General features: G+C 37.8%; 1 protein-coding gene across 1 annotated transcript in view; it reads right to left on the reverse strand.

Annotated features, from left to right (window-relative positions):
- Window positions 1-26,901, reverse strand: part of PRELID2 (PRELI domain containing 2) — a 703,347-nt gene that overhangs the window by 415,136 nt on the left and 261,310 nt on the right. Inside the window, exon 8 of the transcript XR_009563301.1 lies at window positions 23,352-23,469. The gene's annotated coding sequence lies outside the window, so the exon portion shown is untranslated. The remainder of the gene's footprint in view (window positions 1-23,351; window positions 23,470-26,901) is intronic.

Consider the following 26,901-nt stretch of genomic DNA (forward strand, 5'->3'; position numbering starts at 1 on the left):
AGTCTCATTTTGAGGACACACGCACAGCCAAGGCTCACCAGCACATTAGTATCTGAAGAACTGACTATAGCAACTTTTCTCCAAGGGTATGCCACAAAACACTCGTGTCAGAAACATCCATGAAACTGGATGTTTAAACATCCATGAAATTTAAAAACAAAATCAGGCTTTTGACCCCAACCAGACTACTTATTACATCAGCATCTGGGAGTGGAGTCAAGAATCTGTGTTTTATAAACACCCCCAGTGACCCTTACACACAGTGAAATTTGAGGACTGCTGGACTAGGTTAATTTGCTTCCACCCTGCCTTTCTTCCTACTCTACCTCTTTTTCTTTTTCCCTTTCTTGGATTAGGAAGAACATACTCCAAAACCCAGGAAAACTTTTACATCTGGTGCAAATACTCACACTGTAACAACTAAAGCATTAACAAATATTTGTTGAATCATAATTATATGCACAAAAAATGTTTGTAATACTGGATCTCTAGTAAATAATAAATAAATCCCTCATAAAAGTAATATGGTAAGCTGTGATAAACACACTCAGTGGTTTTGCATGCATTTATTAAATACTATGTTTGTAGAAAGTTCTTAATAACAAGGGGGAACGTATACTGTAAAGTGAAAGAACATTTTACCACATTATTTCTAAGATATGTTCACAACTATGAAAAATGTTATTATTATATGAAAAAATGCTACAAAGAAATAAACCAAAATATTAATAAAAAGAAGTTGCCTCCAAGTAATGAAGTTATGGTTGTTGTGTTTCTTCTTTCTACTTTTCTCTAATTCCAATTATTCAACTAGCATGTAAAAAGTAAATGAAAATAATACCACTTTAGAGTCTACAGTGTCTTCTCTTTTATTGTACTGTACATTTGGACCAGACTAACTTGCATCTCAGCCCTAGCTTGTATCCATACAACTTATATGTTTTCTACCTGCAACTGTTGCAAAGATACTACTAGCTTTAATATTCTGCAAGTTGGGTTCTACCCACAGTCTGTTTAGGTGAGTTTACCTATATTCTCCTCCATCCATCCATAAATTTTAGAAAAAGAATTAGAAACTTAATTAAGGGGAAGATAAGAGGCTTCACATGTCTTATAAACACTATCTGGAGTCTACCATTGGATACAGACTTTCCACTTCCAGTAACACTCACACAAATGCACAAAGTTATCTGCTCACATCAGGTCCTTGTAGTACTGTCCACAGAGCAACAACTAAATAAAACACGTCACATCCACCCAAAGGAACACCCTGGGATGTTTAGAAAGATGAGTCTTATGACGGGTCAACAGAATATGACACCTAGAAAGTACAAGTAACTAAGACTCTAAATCTCATTAACTAGTTACAGGAAATATGAGAAATATGAAAACAAGGTAAATGTCACCATGAGGAAACAATCAGCCAAGTGCAAAACATGGAGCATTAAATAAGACCCTGTTTCTCCAAGAAGTCAATGGCAAAAATAAAAGGAGGGTAGGAGAGAAAGGAGACCGTTTGAGGACAAAAAGAGAATAAAAAGCATACCAGCCAAATGCAATGTATGGATTGTGTTTGAAACCTAATTTGAACAAACCTACTGTAAAAAAAACCATTTTTGAACCAATCAGAAAAATCTGAATATGGATTAGATTTCAGAAAATATTAAGGAATCAGGTGTGATAATGACATAGAAGTTATGTTTTTAAAACTTATCTCAGTTTTAAATTGTAAAGCATTTACAAGTAAAATGAAAGAATAAAAAAATGAAAGAATATGTGGGATAAGCTTTAAACTATTCCATTAAAAAAGTGGAGGAGATAGATGAAACAAATTTGCAAAAGTGTTGATAATTTTTGAAGCTGGGTGACAGATACATGAGGATTTTTCATCCTATTTTCTTCATTTCTGTTTAAAACTTTTCATAACACAAATTTTTAAGCAAAATAAAAACGGGTGATATAGATCTCTACACGTTGGCATAATAATAAAAATAGTACTAACTAGTATAATGAAATGATATAACAGTACATTTTGGTACAATGGTAGCAGCTACTGCACATAGCTTAGTGTGTAGAAAGTTCTGCTGTGAATGTATTTTGTGGATTAACTCACTTAATCCTGACAGAACATTCTAAGGGAGGTACTTTACATGCTCATTTTAGAGATAGGGGAACTGAGGAACTCACTGGTTAAACAAATTACCTAACATCACAGAGCCATTAAATAGTAGAGCTGGGATTTAAACCCAGACTACATAGAACTAAACCACTATACCCACTGCTACTCACAGGCTGCACATTGATTCCAGGACATTTTATTAAGGGAAATAATCAGGGTGTAGACTACTGGATAGGATATGCTCCTCCTTTTGCTCTGTATCATATATGCGTTATGAGTTTTTTTCCCCATAAGTATGCATGGGAAATTATACAGGTAATTTGCTTTGTAAAGAGAACAGGGGGGTGGCAGACATTTGGCTTTTACTAATTACTGTCTTTATTGTTTTGGATTTTTTTACCACGTGTATAAATGGCTTTTTACACCAAAAAGAATAATTTGAGTTTTGACATATGGGCCATTTCTACTTTCTTGTTTATAATTCTCTAACCAAAAAAAGAAACCTAAAAACATTATCACAATATTTATAAGTAAACAAAATTGTCAAATTCTATGTAAAAATACATAAGTGGGAAAAAATGAGATAGATCTGTATTTCTGCATAAGAGGAAATTCATGACAAGCAAAAAGTAATATGTTTTTGTTGTGTTTTAGAAACCAATATATAAATGTGAAACATTTGTACTTTTTTTTTTAATGATCTGGAAGGATACATACCAAATGGGTAATGGTGATTACCCCCAATGGTAGTTGTCCTTGCCTTGGCAGCCCTAAGCTGTCCCCTCCAATCCTGCCCTGACCAGGCTGAGCCCACCTTTTGGTCTGTGGGCACTGTGCTCTCTCCCATCCTTTCCCAACACAGCACCCCTGACTGCACTATGCTCCCAGCAGACGTTCCCTCCATGGGCTCGCATTAAGTGCTCCACAGTGGCAGTTAGAATTGTACCTGGGAGAATCCCACCCCTTCCTATTTCCAGTTTAAGAGTGTAAATGTGGTGGGATGTGTTTTCCCATCCAAATGGGAAAATGGGGCTTCCTTTAAGTTTTTCAGATCTTTTTTTCAAAAACTATTAGTGATCCTCTAATCTGCGCCAGGCACTCAACAGACACAGGGGCTCTAGCAGTGAATGCAGCTGACCTGACTCCTGCCCTCATGGTGTTCTCAATTCCACAGCTGTAAGAAGCAATGATTCCCCAACCACCAAGTCTTTGGAAACCAAGGCATGAATAAAGATGTGGATAGCTTTGCCTAAGGATCATATGAAGAATGAAAGCAGCGTGCTGGACAGCTCTGCTTTTCTGACACTGGTGTCTTGCAACAGTTTGTAAACCACTTTTCCCCCCTCTTCCAGTAAATACTCATATTATAGAAATGGTAAATACACATTGCAAGTTCTCTTTTTTCTCTCTTTCTGTCTTCTTCTTTCTTTCTGCATTTGCACATGGTATGCCTTTGTTTATGCACCTTTATGTGATACCTGCATCGGTGGTGCAAATCCTATCAAACTAAGTACTACGGTTTGTGACCTCCCATCGTACTCACCTGCTCTTACACACTTAAACTCACTTCATCTTTCTTGCCAAGTGGACTCTGCACAAGCTGTTAACTTCTTCTTCCTGCTCGTTACTCAGTTCCCTTCTATTCATGTTTTAAATCTTGGCTCACGTGTCACTTCCTTGGGGAGAGTGTTCCATGACCTTCCTCTCCATGTCAAATATTCCTCCTGAACACCTAGTATCAGGGCTGCCCCCCTCATAACATGTATCCCATTTGAAATTTCACATTTGCTCACGTGACCATGTGAATACTGTCTGATTTCCCCTAGGCTGTGCTCTCCATGAGACAAGTCACTTTTTGCTCACCACTGTCTCTCCACTAACTACCACAGGACAGGCACTTAATGGTTGACCCTTGAATAACACAGAGATGGTAGGGGCACCGATCCTGGAGCAGTCGGAAACCCCAGTGTAACTTAACAGTCGGCCCTCCATGTTCCTCATCTATGGAGTCAACCAATCGTGTAGTACTGTAGTTTGTATTCAGAGAAAAAAAATCCAGATATAAGTGGACCTGCAGTTCAAACTCAAGTTGTTCAACGGTCAACGTACTCCACATACATCTGTTGAATGTATGAAGAAAATTAGGACTTTTATTTAATGATCTGTTTCTCTTTTCCTAAATTGTCTGGGCCTAAGAGAAGTTAATTAATTATAATATTTTTCATGGACTTTCAATTGTGGCTCTTTATCCTTTTGGTATAATTCTTGGCAGGCAGGCCTTTGATTCCTGAATGTTTAGGGAGGTTTATTTATTTGCTTGTCAATGATTTTCATTGCTTTATTCAAATGCAAGTGACTTTCTGAGTTAACCTGAGGGAACTGAAAATTTTATCTCCTTCTCAAACTTTCTTTCTCTCCAAAAGAACAGTAGCCAGTAAAATTCCAATTTCGTGTGCCAACAGCGTCATGTATCATCCACGGAAAACACAGAGAGATTAATGAGGTCCTGAGAACAGTTACTGAGTTGAAATTGGTGGGGTTTTTTCCCTTCCAACAGCCCTCCTCTATGAAACCTTGACTATTAGTAATTGTCACATTTGGAGGCCATCTAGAAAGAAATGGGGCACTAAGGCTTCACTTTTCTCCCAGGAGTCAAACAGTTCATAAAGTTGGTCATTGGGTTCTTTTATGAGATAAGAGTTTTCTTTCAGTCAACTTTTCTTTCTTAGAATTGGAAGGGCAGTGAAATTTCAATGTGAAGTTTGAGTGGCTACGGGTGGGTGACACTGAGACGCACTCCAAAAACCAGGATATAAGGAAGGTTGGATTTTCTACCACAAGTTAAAATCTACAAAAAGAATAGAATGAAATAGAGTAGAATTTATAGAAGAGAAAGGTGAGGGCCAGAGTGTAAGAAAGGTATCAAAATCATGCTAGTAAGTTTCAGAGTGAGACTAATCTCAGGCAGCCTGTGTGCCAAGTTCATGCCCATTACTACTATGATAAGGATCCACTAAGTCCATGAAGCTAGCTCACTATCAGCCTATAGGTGGATGCATCACACTGTCTTATTCTAGTGTCCTATAAGCTATCAAGATCATGCAAATTAATTTCTTGCTCTAATCCCATACTCACCAAGCATACTGCAGATAATAATTTTGTTTCTTGTACACATTTATATGGTGAGGTACAAATGTACTGATTAAAAGATATACATACTTAGCCCCCTTATAAATTACATTTCTTAAAATAAATTAATAAATTGAATTCTATAATCTTATACATCAGTTGCTTGTGAATTTAGTTCAATAGAGTCAATTCTAGAGACTGGAGTCTCATTGAAACCTGGCTTTTAGGACAATTGCTATTTACTGTCATCCTCTGGAGATGTTTCTGAGGGGCCAGGTAGCTTCTTGAAAATGAAATGCCCCTATGTGGTGGTTTTCACCTCTTCTGCTCCCCACAAAATTAAACAGAGTTCATCTTAAGTTCACTGGTTGTATACTGGAAACTTAGTGAGGTCTTCTTATGAAAATAACAGGATTCAAACTGCTTAATATTTTTGTCAAATCATCTTTCTCTCTAAGAGCAAAGAGGTCAAGACATGTCCAATTTGGAGGAATCATTAGTGACCAATGAGTTCAAAGAAAGGTGATTTAAGACACAGAAAGATCAACACATTTAATGAGGGTGACAAAGTGCCCTCAACAAACTTTAGTTGCATTAAATTCCAGTATGGACGTTCATGTCAAGTTCTATTTTTTTCTTCAAACCCACACGCTGATAACTATTTGCAAGTACAAGTTCAATCTGAGGCCAATGAATTCATACTGAGCTCAAAGAGAGTTTAGAGAATCACAAAATCCTTTGTGAATCAGGTCAATAAATTTAGCACTGGGTCGTTTACATCATAATGACAGTCACCTTTTAGGTGAGTATTTTTTTTCCTTCAGAACACTTTTCTACTCCCTAGACATCAGAGAACTTCCATTTTGGAGACAGAGGTCATTAAATGACAAATTTACTTAAAGAGTTTTCTTAGATCATAAAATCAGAGAACTGGAAGGAATCCTTGGGATCATCTAGTCTATTCTCAAACTCAGGTATAGAAACCCTGAGATGTGGGGCAACAGGAAGGGAAGCCATGGGGGTTTCAGTTTTACTCAGTGGTGTTTAATTTTAAACATTGTTTTTACACTGAAAAAAAGCATGCATACATGATGGAATAGAAGGCATTAAATAAAAACCTTATTTTTCAAGGCAAGACTTCAAAGAAATTTTAGTCATTAATGGACTACTTCCAGCTGTGCTCTAAGTTCTTTGAGGACTTGAACATGATTCTCTGCTCTATGTTGGTGGGAGAGTCCAACAAACACTGATCTAGTCCTACTCTACAGATGTGAAAACAGGCTCAGAAAGGGAAAGGGCCTTGGCCAAGGTCACACAGCCAGCATGAGTAACCTCAGACTCCAGGGAATTACATCAGAGTGAAGTCTCCTGGAGGTCCTCATTTCAGCACCAAGACCCAGCTCTACCCAACAGCTTACAAACTCCAGTGCCAGAAGCCTCAGGCCAAACAACCAGTAAGACAGGAACACAATCCCACCCATCAAAAAAATAAAGAAAAAACAATGAGATGGTAAAAAATATGTCACAGATGAAGGAGCAAGGTAAAAACCTACAAGACCAAAAAAATGAAATGGAAATAGGCAATCAACCTAAAAAAAATTCAGAGTAATGATAGCAAAGATGATCCAGAATCCTGGAAACAGAATGGAGGCAGGGATTCAGAAAATACAAGAAATGTCTAACAAAGATCTAGAAGAACTAAAGAACAAACAGAGATGAACAACATAATAACTGAAATGAAAAATACTAGAAGGAATCAGTAACAGAATAATTGAGGCAGAAGAACGAATAAGTGAGCTGCAAGACAGAATGGTGGAAATAACTGCTGAGAAGCAGAATAAAGAAAAAAGAATGAAAAGAATTGAAGGCAATCTCAGAGACCTCTGGGACAACATTCAAATTATAGGGGACCCAGAAGAAAAAGAGAAAAAGAAAGGGACTAAGAAAATATTTGAAGAGATTATAGTGGAAAACTTCCCTAACATGGGAGAGAAAATACTCACCCAAGTCCAGGAAAGAGAGTCCCATACCGGATAAAACCAAGGAGAAAAACACCAAGACACATATTAATCAAACTAACAAAAATTAAATTCAAAAGAAATATATTAAAAGCAGCAAGGGTAAAGCAAAAAATAACATACAAAGGAATCCCCATAAGGATATCAGCTGATTTTTCAGCAGAAACTCTGCAGGCCAGAAGGGAGTGGCAGGATATACTTAAAGTGAAGAAAGAGAAAAACGTACAACCAAGATTACTCTACCCAGCAAGGATCTCATTCAGATTCGATGGAGAAGTCAAAATCTTTTCAGACAAACAAAAGCTAAGAGAATTCAGCACCACCAAACCAGCTTTACAACAAATACTAAAGGAACTTCTCTAGGCAGGAAACACAAGAGAAGAAAAAGACCCACAAAAACAAACCCAAAACAATTAAGAAAATGGTAATAGGAACATAGATATCGATAATAACCTTTAACGTAAATGGATTAAATGCCCCAATGAAAAGACACAGAATGGCTGAATGGATAAAAAACAAGACCCATATATATGTTGTCTACAAGAGACCCACATCAGACCTAGGGACAAATACAGACTGAAAGTAAAGGGATGAAAAAAGATATAGCATGCAAATGGAAATCAAAAGAAAGCTGGAGTAGCAAGACTATTACAAGAGATAAAGAAGAATACTACATAATGATCAAGGGATCAATCCAAGAAGAATATATAACAATTATAAATGTTTATGCACCCAACATAGGAGCAGCTCAATACATAAGGCAAATGCTAACAACCATGAAAGGTGAAATTGACAGTAACACAATAATATTAGGGGACTTTAACACCCCACTTCCACCAATGGACAGATCATCCAAATAGAAAATAAATAAGGAAACACAAACTTTAAATGACACAATAAACCAGATAGATTTATTTGATATTTATAGAACATAGTACACAAAAGTGGCAGAATACACTTTCTACTCAAGTGCACATTGAACATTCTCCAGGATAGATCACATCTTGTGTCATAAACCAAGCCTTGGAAAATTTAAGAAAATTGAGATCGTACAAGCATCTTTTCTGACCACAACACTATGAGGTTGGAAATGAATTACAGCAAAAAAACTGTAAAAAAACACAAATACATGGCGGTTAAACACTGTGCTACTAAATAACCAAGAGATCACTGAAGAAATCAGAGAAGAAATTTAAAAATACACAGAAACAAATGACAATAAAAACAAGACAACCCAAAACCTATGGGACACAGCAAAAGCAGTTCTAAGAGGGAAGTTTACAGCAATTCAATCTCACCTCAAGAAACAAGAAAAATCTCAAATAAGCAATCTAACTTTACACCTAAAGGAACTAGAGAAAGAAGAACAAAGAAAGCCCAAAGTCAGTAGAAGGAAAGAAATCATAAAGATCAGAGCAGAAGTAATTGAAATAGAAACAAAGGAAACAATAGCAAAGATCAATAAAACTAAAAGTTGGTTCTTTGAGAAAATAAACAAAATTGATAAACCTTTAGCCAGACTCATCAGGAAAAAAAGAGAACACAACTTGATAAAATTAGAAATGAAAAAGAATAAATCAAAACTGACACTACAGAAATACAAAGGATTATAAGAGACTACTACAAACAACTATATGCCAATAAAATGGACAAACATAAAGAAATGGACAAATTCTTAGAAAGGTACAATTTTCCAAGACTGAAGCAGGAAGAATAAGAAAATATAAACAGACCTATTACAAGTAATGAAATTGAAACCATAATTAAAAATTTGCCAACAAACTAAAGTCCAGGACCATATGGCTTCACAGGTGAATTCTATCAAACATTTAGAGAAGAGCTAACAATCCTTCTCAACTCTTCCAAAAAACTGCAGAGGGCAGAACACTCCCAAATTTGGTCGACAATGCCACCATCACCCTGATACAAAAACCAGAAAAAGATATCACAAAAAAAGAAAATTATAGACCAATATCATCCTGAACAAAATACTGGCAAACAGAATCCAACATATTAAAAGGATCATACACCATGATCAAATGGGATTTATCCCAGGAATGCAAGGATTCTTCAATATATGCAAATCAATCAATGTGACACACCATATTAATAAATTAAGGAATAAAAACCATATGATAATCTCAATAGATGCAACAAAAGGTTTTGACAAAATTTACCACCATTTATGATAAAAACTCTCAAGAAAATGGTCATGGGGGAACCTACCTCAACATAATAAATGCCATATATGACAAACCCACAGCAAACATCATACTCAATGATGGAAAACTGAAAGCATTTCCACTAAGATCAGGAACAAGACAAGGATGTCCACTCTTGCCACTCTTATTCAACATAGATTTGGAAGTCCTAGCCACGCCAATCAGAGAAGAAAAAGAAATAAAAGGAATCCAAATTGGAAAAGAAGTAAAATGGTCATTGTTTGCAGATGACATGATACTATACATAGAAAATCCTAAAGATGCCACCAGAAAACTAGTAGAAGTAATCAATGAATTTGGTAAGGTTGAGGGATACAGAATTAATGCACAGAAATCTCTGGCATTCCTATACACTAACAACAAAAATTCAGAAAGAGAAATTAAGGAAATAATCCCATTTACCATTGCAAAAAAAAAGAATGAAATACCTAGGAATAAACCTACCTAAGGAGGCAAAAGACTTCTACTCAGAAAACTATAAAACACTTTGAAAGAAAAGTGTTTCTTTTCTTTCTTTCTTTGAAAGAAATCAAAGATGACATAAACAGATGGAGAAATATACCATGTTCTTTTTTTTGGAAGAATCAATATTGTGAAAATGTATTACCCAAAGCAATCTACAGACTCAATGCAATCCCTATCAAACTAGCAATGGCATTCTTCACTGAATTAGAATTAAAAAATTTACAATTTGTATGGAAACACAAAAGATCCCAAATAGCCAAAGCAATCTTGGGAAAGAAAAACAGAGCTGGAGGAATCAGGCTCCCTGACTTCAGACTATACTACAGAGCTACAGTAATCAAGACAGTATGGTACTGGCACAAAAACAGAAATATAGATCAATGGAACAGGATAGAAAGCCCAAAGATAAAACCACACATATATGGTCACCTAATTTACAACATAGGAAGCAAGAACATACAATGGAGAAAAGACAGCCTCTTCAATAAGTGCTGATGCAAAAACTGGACAGCTACATATAAAAGAATGAAATTAAAACACTACCTAACACCATACATAAAAATAAACTCCAAATGGATTAAAGACTTAAATGTAAGACCAGACACTATAAAACTCTTAGAGGAAAACATAGGCAGAACACTCTATGACATAAATAACAGCAAGATCCTTCCTGACCCACCTCCTAGATAAATGGAAATAAAAATAAACAAATGGGACCTAATGAAATTAAAAGCTTTTGCACAGCAAAGGAAACCATAAGCAAGACAAAAAAACAACCCTCAGAATGGGAGAAAATATTTGCAAATGAAACAATGGACAAAGGATTAATCTCCAAAATATACAAACAGCCCAATTAAACAACCCAATTAAAAACAACCCAATTAAAAAATGAGCAGAAGACCTAAATAGACATTTCACCAAAGAAGACATACAGATGGCCAAGAGACACATGAAAAGATGCTCAACATCACTAATTATTAGAGAAATGCAAATCAAAACTACGATGAGGTATCACCTCATACCGGTCAGAATGGCTATCATCAAAATATCTAGAAACAGTAAATGCTAGAGAGGGTGTGCTGAAAAGAGAACCCTCCTGCACTGCTGGTGGAATGTAAATTGATACAACCACTATGGAGAACAGTATGGAAGTTCCTTAAAAAACTAAAAATAGAACTACCATATGACTCAGCAATCCCACTACTGGGCATATACCCTGAGAAAACCATAATTCAAAAAGAGTCATGTACCACAATGTTCATTGCAGCTCTATTTACAATAGCCAGGACATGGAAGCAACCTAAATGTCTATCGATAGATGAATGGAGAAAGAAGATATGACACATATATACAATGGAATATTACTCAGCCATAAAAAGAAACTGAGTTGTTTGTAGTGAGGTGGATGGACCTACAGTCTGTCATACAGAGTGAAGTAAGTCAGAAAGAAAAAAATGAACAGTGTATGCTAACACGTATATATGGAGTCTAGAAAAAAATGGTACTGGTGAACCTAGTAGCAGGGCAGGAATAAAGACGCAGACATAGAGGATGGACTTGAGGATATGGGGCAGGGGAGAAGGGAAGCTGGGACGAAGTTAGAGTAGTATTGACATATAGACACTACCAAATGTAAAATAGACAGCTAGTGGGTAGCAGCAGCATAGCATGTGGAGATCAGCTCGATGGTTTGTGATGACCTAGAAGGGTGGGATAGGGAGGGTGGGAGAGAGGCTCAAGAGGGAGGGGATATGGGGATATATGTATATGTATAGCTGATTCACTTTGTTATAAAGCAGAAACTAACACACCATTGTAAAGCACTTATACTCCAATAAAGATGTTAAAAAACATACACACACAAAAAAAGTTTCACAAAATATAAAAGTATGTGGTATAAGTGCATGATATTATCATTATACTTTCAATTTTCCAAGGCAATATGTAATTGTCGTAAGTTATCAAGCCATCAAGGAAATAATATAAGAGCAAAAGAAAAAAATTGATTTCTATAAGAAACTAACTAGGAAACAGAAAATATACGGAAAACAATTATTTTAACACACAGTATCTTTAATAAATGGGGAAAAAAGAGTCGCTCGTCAGCAAAAACTCAAAATTAAAAGATAGGTGAATAAATATGATCTCCAAGATTTAAACAAGATTTGGAGGAAGGACAGTGTGTACAGCAAAGTGTAAATGAAAGGGTATATGTGTCCCCTTCCAAGACATAGATTTGTGAGGAGGGACATGGAGAACAGCTTTGTAGAAATTGTGCCCTTGAAGTAGAATCACACTGCAGAGCAAGTGGCAACAGGAGGATTTGTTATCAGAGCACAACCGTGGAGTGTTTGGCCAGAGAGCCAATATTAGCAGTCTCCTCCAGATTGGATCCCTCATATGGCTCGGCCTCAGGTACAGCAGAGATGGAGCATTTCATCCCTTCCCTGCCACCATGATTCCCTCAACCGCTGCATCTCTCAGTGTTGATGTCTAGGTGTTCAGGAAGTAGATGCCTTTTCATCTCAGCTATTTTTCACTGAAACCTGAAGAAATGCCTATTCTTTTTTTTTTTAACATCTTTATTGGAGTATAATTTCTTTACAATGGTGTGTTAGTTTCTGCTTTATAACAAAGTGAATCAGTTATACATATACATATGTTCCCATACCTCTTCCCTCTTGCATCTCCCTCCCTCCCACCCTCCCTATCCCACCCCTCTAGGTGGTCGGTCACAAAGCACCGAGCTGATCTCCCTGTGCTATGCGGCTGCTTCCCACTAGCTATCTGTTTTATGTTTGGTAGTGTATATATGTCCATGCCACTCTCTCACTTTGTCAAAGCTTACCGTTCCCCCTCCCCATATCTTCAAGTCCATTCTCTACTAGGTCTGTGTCTTTATTCCCATCTTGCCCCTAGGTTCTTCATGACACTTTTATTTTCTTTCTTAGATTCCATATATATGTGTTAGCATACAGTATTTGTTTTTCTCTTTCTGACTTACTTCACTCTGTATGACAGACTCTAGGTCCATCCACTTCACTACAAATAACTCAATTTCGTTTCTTTTTATGGTTGAGTAACATTCCATTGTATATATGTGTCACATCTTCTTTATCCATTCATCCGATGATGAACACTTAGGTTGTTTCCATCTCCAGGCTATTGTAAATAGAGCTGCAATGAACATTTTGGTACATGACTCATTTTGAATTATGGTTTTCTCAGGGTATATGCCCAGTAGTGGGACTGCTGGGTCATATGGTAGTTCTATTTTTAGTTTTTTAAGGAACCTCCATACTGTTCTCCACAGTGGCTGTATCAATTTACATTCCCACCAACAGTGCAAGAGTGTTCCCTTTTCTCCACACCCTCTCCAGCATTTATTGTTTGTAGATTTTTTAATGATGGCCAGTCTGACCGGTGTGAGATGATATCTCATTGTAGTTTTGATTTGCAAGAAATGCCTATTCTAATTTAGATGAGATGGACCCATGCTCATGCTGGAGAGAAGAGTAGAGCAAGGGAGAGGGAAAATGAGAAACGACTTAGTTTTACGGTCAAGAGGACAAGCTTTGTGATCTGGAACAAGTTCATTTTTCTGTACTAGAATTTCCATCTTGTTAAAGAGGGAGTAATACCTACCTTGTGGGCTTTCCATGAGAATTAAATACAGTACGTGTGAAATACTTAGCATAACGTCTGACACACAGTAAATGCTCAATCATTGGCAATATGCTTCTTAGACCTCGGGAAGGAGATTTCTTCAAACAAGAATACATTCTGCTTTGCTCCATGTTCTCAAAATTTGGCAGCAAAGTCCACTTATTACAACTGATAAAAAAAACTGGAGAAGACACCCATTATCACCTAACTTTGTTTTCTTAAGCCTCATGAAAAATCCACACAGGGATACGGACATGGCTTTTCTGTTATACATCAAAAAACCTCTGAATGTAAAACACCCAGGCCAGTCAATGGTGTCTATTTTATCTCCTGCAGCTCTGGACTCAAAGGTCATTCATATGGATCAGGCCTTTCCTCAGACGAAGACAAATTTAGGTGAAAAACATTGGCTTCTATTTTCTGATATCTCTATAATAAACTCATATCAAAGGTGCAATAAAAAGTTGATTTAGAAGCAATATAAGAAAAGATATAAAACTGGCTTCAAATAAAAAAGTATTTATTTCTTTTTCAATCCGTGTTCTCCTGGAAAAAGAGTTGAATGAACTTTAAAAAGTGGTCACGAGGTATGTCTGGTAAGATTTTTGTACTTATTTGCAAGGTTGCAGGAGACGAAAATGAAACCATATAACAAGGTGGATGTAATTATATGTTCAAATCAATATCTACTCTCTACGGCAAGTTCTGCTCAGTCTTTTCCCTTTGGTGCCTCATGTTGGTCTAGTTTTATCAGTGTTTATAAAAATGTATCTGAATAAATTAAAGGAACCAGGCAGCCTTTCATCAGAGTATAATAATACACAGACTGTCCACCAAACACAATGTTCCTTCCTTTTTCAAGACCCTGGAAACATTTTCACCATTTGACATGCAAGAATCTTTAACAATCAGTGCAGAGAGAAGACATCGTAATCAAGGAAAATGCATACCAAATTGACTCCCCTTCGAAAAGCCATCTGTGTATAATGACTCCGCATAACAACTGTAAAGTCATAAGCAACCGGGAGGGTTGCTCAAGCTAAGAAAAAACGCAAAGCACAGAATTGAGAATTATAGGACAATAAAGTCAGCCTGGCCACAGAAGATCTAAAATCATCCAAGTTATAAAATGTGCAATGATAAATTCTGTGTTACTTCATGCTTATGAAAGCTATCATATTTACCAGCTTATGCCAGCTCCCCACTCCTTTTCTTTTGTTTCGATTTAAATATTAAGCAATACAAACATTTTCTGTTCCCTGAGCTTAATTGGTAACTAAAAGCTAGATTGGTTAGATGCCTGGACAACAGGAGAAAGAGGAGATATTTAGAGAATCCCTCCACAGCTCTCAAATTGCTCTGTCTCTGGCCACACGACGACAAACAAGATGATCACAGAATTTTATTGTTGGGAGTCTAACCTTCTCATTTTACAACTGCGAAAGCGAGCTTCTCATCTCCACCTCCTCCTCCTTCCAACTCCAACCGACTCGTCTAGCCACGTCCCCTAGTTCAGGGAAGAGCATTGCCGACACCAGAGATCTGAGCATCATTTCTGTTGAGTTCATCTCTAAATAGCTCTCACTGATACCCACTTCCATCCAGCCCCACAATCTCTGCCCGGGCCACGCCTTCACCATCTCTCCCCTGCATGACTGGTTGCATCTGAGCTCTTGCTTTGCCTCCACACTTTCCCTCCTGCTCTAACCTGTACCCCCTCGTCAGTTGAGAGACCAGAGCAATGCTTCTAAAGACCTAAATACACCACTCCTGTGTTACATTCTGCAGTAATTTCTCATCACACTCTAAAAAATGCCCAAGGCTCATAACAGACTCACAAGACCCCAATAACCTCTCCAACCACATCTCTTCCATGCCTGCCACTATTTTTGCACCCACCACATCAAATTTCATTCAATTTCGCAAAGACAACATGCTCTCTCTCACCTTCCCACACTGTGCTCCTTCTGCCCAAAATACCCTTTCTCCCTCCTCTTCAACTTGCTAACGCCTACGCATCATGAGGTTATAGCTGAACTGTCAAATTTTCCAGGAAATCTTCTCGACCACTCCTTCAGATGCAGCTCAGCACTCCCATAATGCGCTCTCAAAACTCTCTACATCTGTAACAAAGCATGTGGCCTCTTTTATTGTTACTGCTTGTTAGGTGTTTGTCTTCTGAGCCAGATCACAAGCATTATGATGTCAGGGACAAAGTCAGCCACATCAATTCTTATATCCTTAGATCTTAGGATAGTTTCTGGAACACAAAAGGTGTTTACATTGTATTTCTTGAATGAGTGAATGAATAAAGTAAAATAGTTCCTCAAATTCTTAGTGAACTGCCAGTATCTTTAGGACTAGACACCAGGCTGGTGTTTTTGGCTCTACTAAATTTGGGGGATATTTTATTATTCATTTCAGTCTATATATTCATTCAGTGAAGACTATATTAGGTTTTAGGGTACAAATAACCATTGAATATTAGTTTACAGTCAAAGTATAAAGCTCTTCATTGCTAATCCTAAAACCTATTCTAAAAATAGGTAATTTTTATAATTTCATTTTAAAAGCTGCAGTCATTTCCTTCCTTCTTTCCTTTTTTCCTTCCTTCCAATTCAGTCAAACAACACCATTACCAGAGGGCACTGGGAAGGTAATCCAGCAGAGTTGGGATTGTACAAGGAGGGATTCCAGATGAGAGAGCAGACCATGGGGTTAAGGAATTAGCCTACCATTTCAGGGGATTAAACAAATAACCAAATATATTAAGGATAATGGAAGCCAAATTTCTCACTGTTGAAGAAGGAAAGTACAAATATAGAAAAACGGGAAGGGATTCAAATGAAACCTGTAATGTGAACTGGAATTACAGACAGTGTAACCTCATGGTTTTCAGTATAAGACCTTGAGATAGAAACTACTTTGATGATTGAGGAATAACAGGAGTGTCTTTGTAGTAAGAAGATAATGAGCAAGGGAGAAAACTAGAAAAAAATCAAGCCTGGGACTTACCAGGATCTATGAAATCAGAATCTCAAAAAATGAGACCCAAGAATCTATTTCACAAGTTAGTTTTAAGTATTCAAAAATTTAAACTTCCCTACATTAAAGAAAGGACTTTAAGCTATTGACACAACCACTCTTACAAGTTTTAATGACATCAGAAATATATCCAAATAAGAAACTAGCAAACCAGGGGACAAAATTGAATCCAGTCAGCAGTGAATAAAATGACCCACACTAATGATTCTAACCCACTGGGGTCTTCAGTTCTAGACCCATTATCTGAGACTTGAATCCCAGCATAAAAGAAGTTACATGTTTACTGTTTTTCTAAAAAGAATATTAACATGATTTTAGGTAATCTGCTCTTGGGGTTGCCATTTATATTAAGTTGTTCGAAAGTTTGCATCATTAATTTGAGTGGTAAATACAACTGTCATAACTATCCAACTATACAAATATTCTTCCTTTAGTAGTTAAAAACTGTACTAATATTTTGATAATAAATGTTCCTGCTAAAATCATGTAAAACACAAAAATACTAAACTAAAATTTACATTTTTATTATTTGTAGTTAAATGAGTCAAGAGAAATCTTGTCCAATTTGCAAATGCTCATGACAACTAAAAGGAGGTACCTCCTTAACAACCGTTATAAAAACTCTATGCCATTCTGGCCAATGCTTTTGCCCTCAGGTTGCAAATCCTTTAATTTTGTGACTGAATCACAAATGATCAAAATTGACTAGGGAAGCTTGCTTTCTTCCAATTAAGGAAAATTTACCTTTGGCTGATAGCATGATCATTCTATTTTGGAAAATTATTACTGGCAGTAATTGAAAATATGCTAGAAGGGAGATGATTACCCACCGTATCAGTAAGGGTCTTGGCAGAAAACAGATGGCATACTCCAACTGGGTAATTTGAGACAAGTTTAATAAAAACAATCTTTACAAAGGTGTAGGCAGAGTTTAGAGAAATCAACAACGCAGAACCCCAGGAACAGCAACAGCATGAAGACCAAGAAAGGCAAAGAATGGTTTAGAATCCTGAGAAAGCAGGGGTGCAGAGAGGGCTGCTTGGCATGATCGGTGACACAGCCAACCCACAGCCCAGCAGGCAGGGAGCCAAAGGAATAAATACCCCAATTGCACCCTCCTCCTGCTTTCTGGTCTCCCCATTGGCCAAACCCATCCCGAACCTGGAGATCTCACTGATACAAACCATGCAGGTCAGCATTCCTTGGCAGAGAGCAGACAATATCCAGCACATGTCCCTTTCCAAGTATCAGATAATGTAGGAAAGTGATACATTGTGGTGTGCCTTCCTCCTCCACAGAAACAGGACCAAGCTGTGAGTCTTTTGTGGAAGGCAGGGCAATCACCTTCAGATCACATGTTTCCCCTGTCTTTCTGATCCACTATCATCATGGTCACTTGGAGGGCATTTTATTGGTTTTGACAGTCCAGCATCTACTTGCCCTTCACTTTGTATCAGCACTCAGGCTTTTGTTAAAGTGTCCACCCTTTCCTACTGCAGCTCATTTGCTTGAGAAAAGCTGGTGCCACTACAGACTTAAGGATGGGGTATGTCAGAGAACTATCTGATCTGTGTAATCACATCCCTCGAGTACAGTTGACTATTAGAGATAAGTGTGACCTAATTGATCCAAACAGACTGAATCCTACTGACTACTGGGGCAAGAGACACATGAGACACATTCCCCTCCCCTAGTATGAATGAGCAAGCATGTAGGCTTAGGGCCAAAAAAGGAGAAGTTTGCTGAAAACAGAAGCAAGAGAGAAAAGAAACTGAATTTTATTCTCACCAGATCAAGTCTCACCCTGCCACTATTCTTTTCCTAAATACAAGGCAATAAATGGCCTTTATTGTTTGAGTCAGGTTTTCTGTGGTTTACAACTGAGAGGTATCTCATCATATGGTTGAGTGTATCATATGGCTGGTTGAATGTATTAAGGATGCTGGGTGCTTCAAGCAGAAGTAACTACTTCCTAGGTAAGTCTCAATTAATGTTCTTGAAAATGCCTGCTTATAGCACATCATGAATAAACTCTGAGCTGCTACTGAGAAGCCTTCATATTTATATGTTAATACCTAAAACTTTTAATTAGGAGAAATGTTTAGATGATCCAATAACAATTTAATGGATTCTGGAAATACTCCTCCCTCTACATTCTGAAGATATCTCCTGAGGATTTACTGTGTACTAGACTTTGGGGACTAAAAATTACTAAGACATAACATCACCAAAGGGTTCACTCAAATTTAGCAGAGACATACCAAGAAGCTCATCTTGATATATCAAAGTGATATTATATTATAATTGAAGAATACACAAGATACTGGGGAAGCTCAAAAGTAGGAGTTATTAATTCTACTACGATGCAAGAAGTCTGATAAGCTTCAAAGCCTTTTAAGCAAGGCCTTGAAGTACACCAGGGACCTTGGACAAGGAAGTTGAACAATGCAGGCTGAGGAGACAGCATGAACAAAGGCATTTTCGCATGTTAAGGTTCAAAGCAGCTTCAGTAAAGACGGAGTAGCAGCGTGATTATAAGGAGAATTTGGTTCTATCCTGGTTCCCCATCCTTTGCTAGTTATGTGATCTTGGGCAATTTCCTTAACTTTTCTTAGTATCACTTTCCTAATATGTAAAACAAGACTAATAATGGTATTTTGGTCATATTTGTTGTTAGTATTAAAAGTCCCATTACATGTAAAACATCTATTACTCAAAAGTATGTTCTTATTAGGAGAAAGATAATTGATTAGGCAGACTGGTACCAGGTTGTGAAAATACTTACGAGCTCTGCTAGATATTTGGGTTTTATAGAGTGTGGCTAATATACCCCAAACATCAAAGGTTTTAAGTAGACATGACAAGGTTTGTATTTTAGGAGAATAATGTGACTCTTGAACTGGAGTGAGAAGAGACTGAAGTTAAAGTGAGATGTTACAATCTTTCTTACAAGAAATGATAAGGGCATGAGGGCCTGAACCAGGACAGTAGCTGGAGGGATGGAGAAAAAGTGACAGAAATGCACAAATAAGGTATCAAGGAAGATTACAAAGTTTCTGGTGGATGCTGGTACATTTAATAAATAAAGATAAGAAAAGGAGTAATGCATTTGGCAGAGAATACAATAAGCTCAAATTTGGGACGTGCTAAGTGTGAGCTGTCTACATGCTGCACAAATGGAAAATCCCAGAAGCTATTGGAAATATGAGTTCAAATCACTTATATGGGGAATCTTTAAAAAAAAAAAAGATACAAGTGAACTTATTTACAAAACAGAAACAGACCCACAGAGTTAGAGAACAAACTTATGGTTACCAGGCGGGGAGGGTTGGGGAGTGGGATAGACTGGGAGTTTGGGATTGACGTATATACATTGCTATATTTAAAATAAACTTTGGTACTGTATATATGTCCATGCCACTCTCTCACATTGTCACAGCTTACCCTTCCCCCTCCCTGGGTCCTAAGTCCATTCTCTATATCTGCATCTTTATTCCTGTCCTGCCCCTAGGTTCTTCAGAACCATTTTTTTTTTAGATTCCATATATATGTGTTAGCCTATGGTATTTGTTTTTCTCCTTCTGACTTACTTCACTCTGTATGACAGACTCTAGGTCCATCCACCTCACTACAAATAACTCAATTTCATTTCTTCTTATGGCTGAGTAATATTCCATTGCATATATGTGCCACATCTTCTTTATCAATTCATCTGTTGATGGACACTTAGGTTGCTTCCATGTCCTGGCCATTGTAAATAGAGCTGCAATGAACATTGTGGTACATCACTCTTTCAGTTACGGTTTTCTCAGAGTATATGCCCTGTAGTGGGATTACTGGGTCCTATGGTAGTTCTGTTTATAGTTTTTTAAGGAACCTCCATACTGTTCTCCATAGTGGCTGTATCAATTTACATTCCCACCAACAGTACAAGAGGGTTCCCTTTTCTCCACACCCTCTCCAGCATTTATTGTTTCTAGATTTTTTGATCATGGCCATTCTGACTGATGTGAGGTGATACCTCATTGTAGTTTTGATTTGCATTTCTCTAATGATTAGTGATGTTGAGCATCCTTTCATGTGTTTGTTGGCAATCTGTATATCTTCTTTGGAGAAATGTCTATTTAGGTCTTCTGCCCATTTTTGGATTGGGTTGTTTGGTTTTTTTATATTGAGCTGCATGAGCTGCTTGTAAATTTTGGAGATTAATCCTTTGTCAGTTGCTTCATTTGCAAATATTTTCTCCCATTCTAAGGGTTGTCTTTTGGTCTTGTTTATGGTTTCCTTTGCTGTGCAAAATCTTTTAACTTTCATTAGGTCTCATTTGTTTATTTTTGTTTTTATTTCCATTTCTCTAGGAGGTGGGCCAAAAAGGATCTTGCTGTGATTTATGTCATAGAGAGTTCTGCCTATGTTTTCCTCTAAGAGTTTTATAGTGTCTGGCCTTACATTTAGGTCTTTAATCCATTTTGAGTTTTTTTGTGTGTATGGTGTTAGGGAGTGTTCTACTTTCATTCCTTTATGTGTAGCTGTCCAGTTTTCCCACCACCACTTATTGAAGAGGCTGTCTTTTCTCCATTATATATTCTTGCATCCTTTATCAAATATAAGGTGATCATATGTGCGTGGGTTTATCTCTGGGCTTTCTATCCTGTTCCATTGATCTATCTTTCTGTTTTTGTGCCAGTACCATACTGTCTTGATTATTGTAGCTTTGTAGTATAGTCTGAAGTCAGGAAGCCTGATTCCTCCAGCTCCATTTTTCTTTCTCAAGATTGCTTTGGCTATTCGGGGTCTTTTGTGTTTCCATATAAATTGTGAAATTTTTTGTTCTAGTTCTGTGAAAAATGCCAATGGTAGTTTGATAGGGACTGCATTGAATCTGTAGGTTGCCTTGGGTACCAAACATAAAGTAGATAGCTAGTGGGAAGCAGCTGCATAGCACAGGGAGATCAGCTCAGTGCTTTGTGACCATCTAGAGGGGTGGGATAGGGAAGGTGTGAGGGAGATGCAAGAGGGAGGAGATATGGGGAGATATGTATATGTATAGCTGATTCACTTTGTTATAAAGCAGAAACTAACACACTATTGTAAAGTAATTAACAATAAAGTAAAGTAAAGTAAAGTAATTAACAATAAAGATGTTAAAAAATAAAATAAAATAGATAACCAACAGGGACCTACTGTATAGCACAGGGAATTCTGCTCAATATTCTGTAATAACCTAAATGGGAAAAGAACTTGAAAAAGAATAGATACATGTATATGTATAACTGAATCACTTTGCTGTAATTCACCCAAAACACACAACATTTTTAATCAACTATACTCCAATATAAAATAAAAATTAAAAAATAAAAACAATTTAAAAAGAGAGAGAGAGAGCTTCAGGCAGGAGGTGGATACATGAGAATCAACTGCAAATTTATTACAGCTAAAGAAAGGGAGATGATGGGCCTGACCAACAACAAGGTTAAAACCATGAAAATCACCAAATCAAATAGTAGGAAGAAGCAGCAAAGGAGTCTTAGAAGTAAACATCAGTGTAGTAGAAGTTGAGGTGAAAGAGACTGGAGTTCTCAAAAGCAGGGGAGGAAAGGACTTCAGGGAGTAGCCTATAGAAATAAAGGGCACAGAGAGCTAGCACTTAAGATACATAATGATTCAAAGGACACCACTGCACTTGGCAAACAGCAATCATTTTTAACCCCAGTGAGAGAAGTCTCAGGGAGGTGGCAGAAGCAGAAACCAGACTGCAGTGGCTGAGACCAAGGAGAAGGCTGAGGATCTGGAAGCAGGTGTAAAGGGCCCACTCTTTCCAGGAGCTGGTTGGCAATTCTCCCAGGCTTCCCTCACTTTGAAATTCTCTGACCTTAGAGTCAGACTCTGTTGTAACAAAACAATGAGTATAACGGAGCTGTCTTGTTAGCTGGCACTCCTCAAAATGGATCTTTTATAATCAGAAAGCCTTGTCTTTGAAAAACCAGGCAGTTACAGACAGCACTTTGTCTGACTTTCCAAGAACTTTCCTCTATTCCCCCTGTAAGAACTTCAGTCAGGACAAGTAGCAGTGATTTAAGTGTTACATTTCCAGTTCCCAAAAGCAGACAATAAAACACTGATGAGGTCTTATTCATTCTTGGGTCATCATAAGGAAACAGTGAACAGTTAGGAAGAATGTGATGTAATTCAAGCAATATAGAAGCTTTCCAGATACATATTAACACCATCTTTCATATTTATGACTCTTCAAAAGAGAGGTCAAAGCTTATTTCCAAAGTTATCTTATTAACCTTCAAATTCACTTTGAATATAAGAAAGAAAGAAATATTTGGCCCATTATATAAATGGAGAAACAGAGGTCCAAGATCCAAGAGGAACTCAGTGTCCAGAGTTCACAATAGAGATTTCCAGACATGTTTCACGAACACATTACGGCAGAGTCCAACAAAGTGTGTGTGGTCCATGGACCACTTGCATCAAATTTATGTTGGGTGTCTTTTTCAGAAATGCATATTCCTGGGGCCCTCTTCAGACCTATTGATCTTTTCCTCTAAAGATGGACCTTGAAATCTGAAATTTTAAAAATGCCACAGGACTCTTTGCCTGAGGATAGAAGGTCCACACAGAGTTCGTATTGATCCTGCCTCAGAAGCATGGATATACCTGTTTTTCCATCCCACTCACCTGTGCATTTCCTCTTGTCTATGCTTGAGGAGGGCATCCTGGTTCCATGGATGGACTCGGAGCTGTGACATCTACCCAGCTCAAGCACTGACTCTTTAATCCAACTGATAGCCATGATCTGGAAGCCAAGTGGAGACAAAAACAAAAAAAGCAGGATTGCCTTAGGTAACAACATTATGGGAATTTGGAGTCACATTCTAAGAGCACCTTTCCAAGAACTGTTCATTCTGGGAACCAAGGGAGTGAATCCTGGAGATTTCTCCATATGAAAAAGAGCTTCCTGGGACTTCCCTGCTGGCACTGTGGTTAGGAATCTGCTTGCCAATGCAGGGGACATGGGTGCAAGCCCTGGTCTGGGAAGATCCCACATGCTGCGTAGCAACTAAGCCCATGTGCCACAACTACTGAGCCTGTGCTCTAGAGCCCGTGAGCCACAACTACTGAAGCCTGCACACCTAGAACCCATGTTCTGCAACAAGAGAAGCCACCACATTGAGAAGCCTGCACACCTCGACGAAGAGTAGCCCCCGCTCGACACAGTTAGAGAAAAGCCCGCGCACAGCAATGAAGACCCAAAGCAGCCAAAAATAAATTAAAAGAAAAAAAGAATCCTCCTGCCAATGCAGGGGACACAAGTTCGAACTCTGGTCTGGGAAGATCCCACATGCCATGGAGCAACTAAGCCCATGCACCACAACTACTGAGCGCGCACGCCACAACTACTGAGCCTGAGCTCTAGAGCCCACAAGCCACAACTACTGAGCCTGAGTGCCACAACTACTGAAGTCTGCACGCCTAGAGCCCATGCTCCACGACAAGAGAAGTCACCGCAATGAGAAGCCTGTGGACCTCAACGAAGAGTAGCCCCCACTCGACACAACTAGAGAAAGCTCTCACACAGCAAGGAAGACACAACACAGCCAAAAATAAATAAATTTATTACTTTTAAAATTTATTTTATATTGGAGTGTGGTTGATTTACAGTATTGTGTTAGTTTCAGGTATACAGCAAGGAGATTCAGTTATACATATATTTATTCTTTTTCAGATTCCTTTCCTTTATAGGTTATTACAGAGTATTGAATAGAGTTCCCTGTGCTGTACAGTAGGTCCTTGTTGATTATTTTATTTATATTAGTGTATATATGTTAATCCCAACCTTCTCTTTTATCCCTCCAACCCCAAAATTGGGATTTTTTAATATCCCCATTTAAGAGATGAGCAAAATGAGGTTTGGAATAGGGGTAAAGCATCTATGTAAAGTGATTGACATCACGTCCTACTTGTGATAAGATCTCATTAATTGGGAGACTACCATTATATCATTATAGTGATAAGTAATACTACTGTTGTTTATTATTGTTTTCATAGTAACGTGTTACCATCATTATCACTATTTTTTGTTACTACCTATAAGAATTACCACTATTACTTATAAATATTGCTATTATAGTAATAAGCATTACTATTAGTAATATAAGCATTACTATTATAGTAAGTAGTATTACTATATTACTCTAAGTATTAATATTATCACTATTAGTACTGTTTAAAACGACTATATTATTACTTACAATAAGTATTGCTATTTTTCTTATAATAAGTGTTACTGTTATCATCACTATTGCTTTTTTATTATTTAGAATAATAAACACTATATATTTTTTTAACATGCCACAGGAGATTCTTACATGTCCCAGCTTTTCAAAAATAGTGAAAGATCACCAATGACTCAATAAAGACAATATTTACTGAGCAACTACTAGATGCAAATTATTTGCTATTCTCTCCAAAAATCACCAAAAAGCATAACATTTTTTCTTGCCTTGAAGGAGGTTTACCAGACTTGTATACCATTGTCTTCCCTGTTAACAAGCCCAAATTTGGGGCATCACTAACTATGACACAGCCCTGCTAATTGGATCAGGGTCTTACCCTGGACAGCTGACCAACAGTTCTCTCTCTATACTGTCTCTATCAAAAATTTGAAGTAGGATACAGAAAGTATAGGCAGTTAGTGAAGAATGCTACTGCTGATCAATTAGGACTAGATTTCAGGGTGGTGGCCATGGTGAGTCATATGCAACGAGAGCCAGCAGAAGTATCCAGTCAAGAAAAATAGAAGAATAAAGGAGACTCACAGACAGAAGCAAAGACAAATGGGCCTTGAGAGCCAGAGAATGAAGTCTTAGTTCCTGATAACTTTCCAGTTTCCCCAAGGCCCTTCTACCATTGCTTCCATGTGATTCCCTATATCCTTACGTAAAACATTTTACTCTAGCTAGTTTGAGTGGGTTTCTACTCCCAGAGATTATAAGAACCTTATCTGGAGCAAACAACATATCACTGAGTAAATCCAGTGTATTCAATAGCATTCTTCTCCCATCCCAGTAAAGAGCATCTCCCTCTGGCCAGTTTGGCAAGCCAGAAACCTTGAGGTCATCCTTCTCCCTCACCTATCATAACCAGTATCACCAAGAACTGCTAATTTTGGGACTTCCCTGGTGTCCAGTGGTTAAGACTCTGCACTTCCAGTGCAGAGGGCACAGGTTCAATACCTGGTCAGGGAAGTAAGATCTCACGTGCCACGCGGTGAGGCCAAAAAAAAAAGGAATTGCTAATTTCATCTCCAGTTTCTCTCCACACCATTCATTTCTTCCCTCTACAACTGCTATCCTAGTCAAAGCTACCAACATTGCCTGCCTCAGGTATCTTCTAGCTGCCCTACCTATGGTCCACTCTTTGTGTTCTCAAGATAGACCTATACAAAATGAAAATCTGATCACGTCCCTACTACCCCTGTTATCACCATCCAATGGCCTCCTGTTGCACTTGGTAGAAAGACCAAAATCCTTAGCACAGCCCACAAGGCCCAGAGTGATCTCACCCAACCTCACCTCATCTTGTACCTTGTCCTCTTCTGCTCTCTGTGTTCCAGCCTCACTGGCCTTCTTTCAGTAATTAACATGTCCCATGCTCCCTTTCACCTCTGTAAATGTTCTTCTCTCAGCCCTCACCATTCTGTTCTCCCCATTTGCCTAGTTAATTCCCACCCATCCTCTAGACCTCATCTCAGCATCATTCCCCCAGGGAAGCCTTTCCTGACCTCCCTGACAAGGTCAAATACACACAGTATAGAATCTCATAATACCGTATCACTCACCTTTATAATATTTATCACAATTGCAATATTAAATCTTTATGACTATTTGATAATCTGATAATTATCTAAAGGCTGTAAGCTCAATGTTTCTCTGTTTCGTTCACATTGTCTCCCTAGCACCTGACTTTGTGCTTGATACATCATAAGTTCTCAGAGGTATTCACTGAATAAAGGTTGAATAAGTGGAATATGTAAGCAAAAATCAAAAACAGTACATGAGAACCCGATTTTTCATCAACAAAGCATAGGTTTGGCCAAGCTGAGGACCAGATGGGGAAAAAAGAAGTTGGAAAAGTCAGGTGTATTTATGAAAGGTACTGATTCAGGACAGACTGAGAAAACAGAGAGCTTGAGCTATCCAGAGCTTGGTTAGATACTAGACCAAAG

This window comes from Globicephala melas, chromosome 3 (genome assembly GCF_963455315.2).
Source record: "Globicephala melas chromosome 3, mGloMel1.2, whole genome shotgun sequence".
NCBI lineage: Eukaryota > Metazoa > Chordata > Mammalia > Artiodactyla > Delphinidae > Globicephala > Globicephala melas.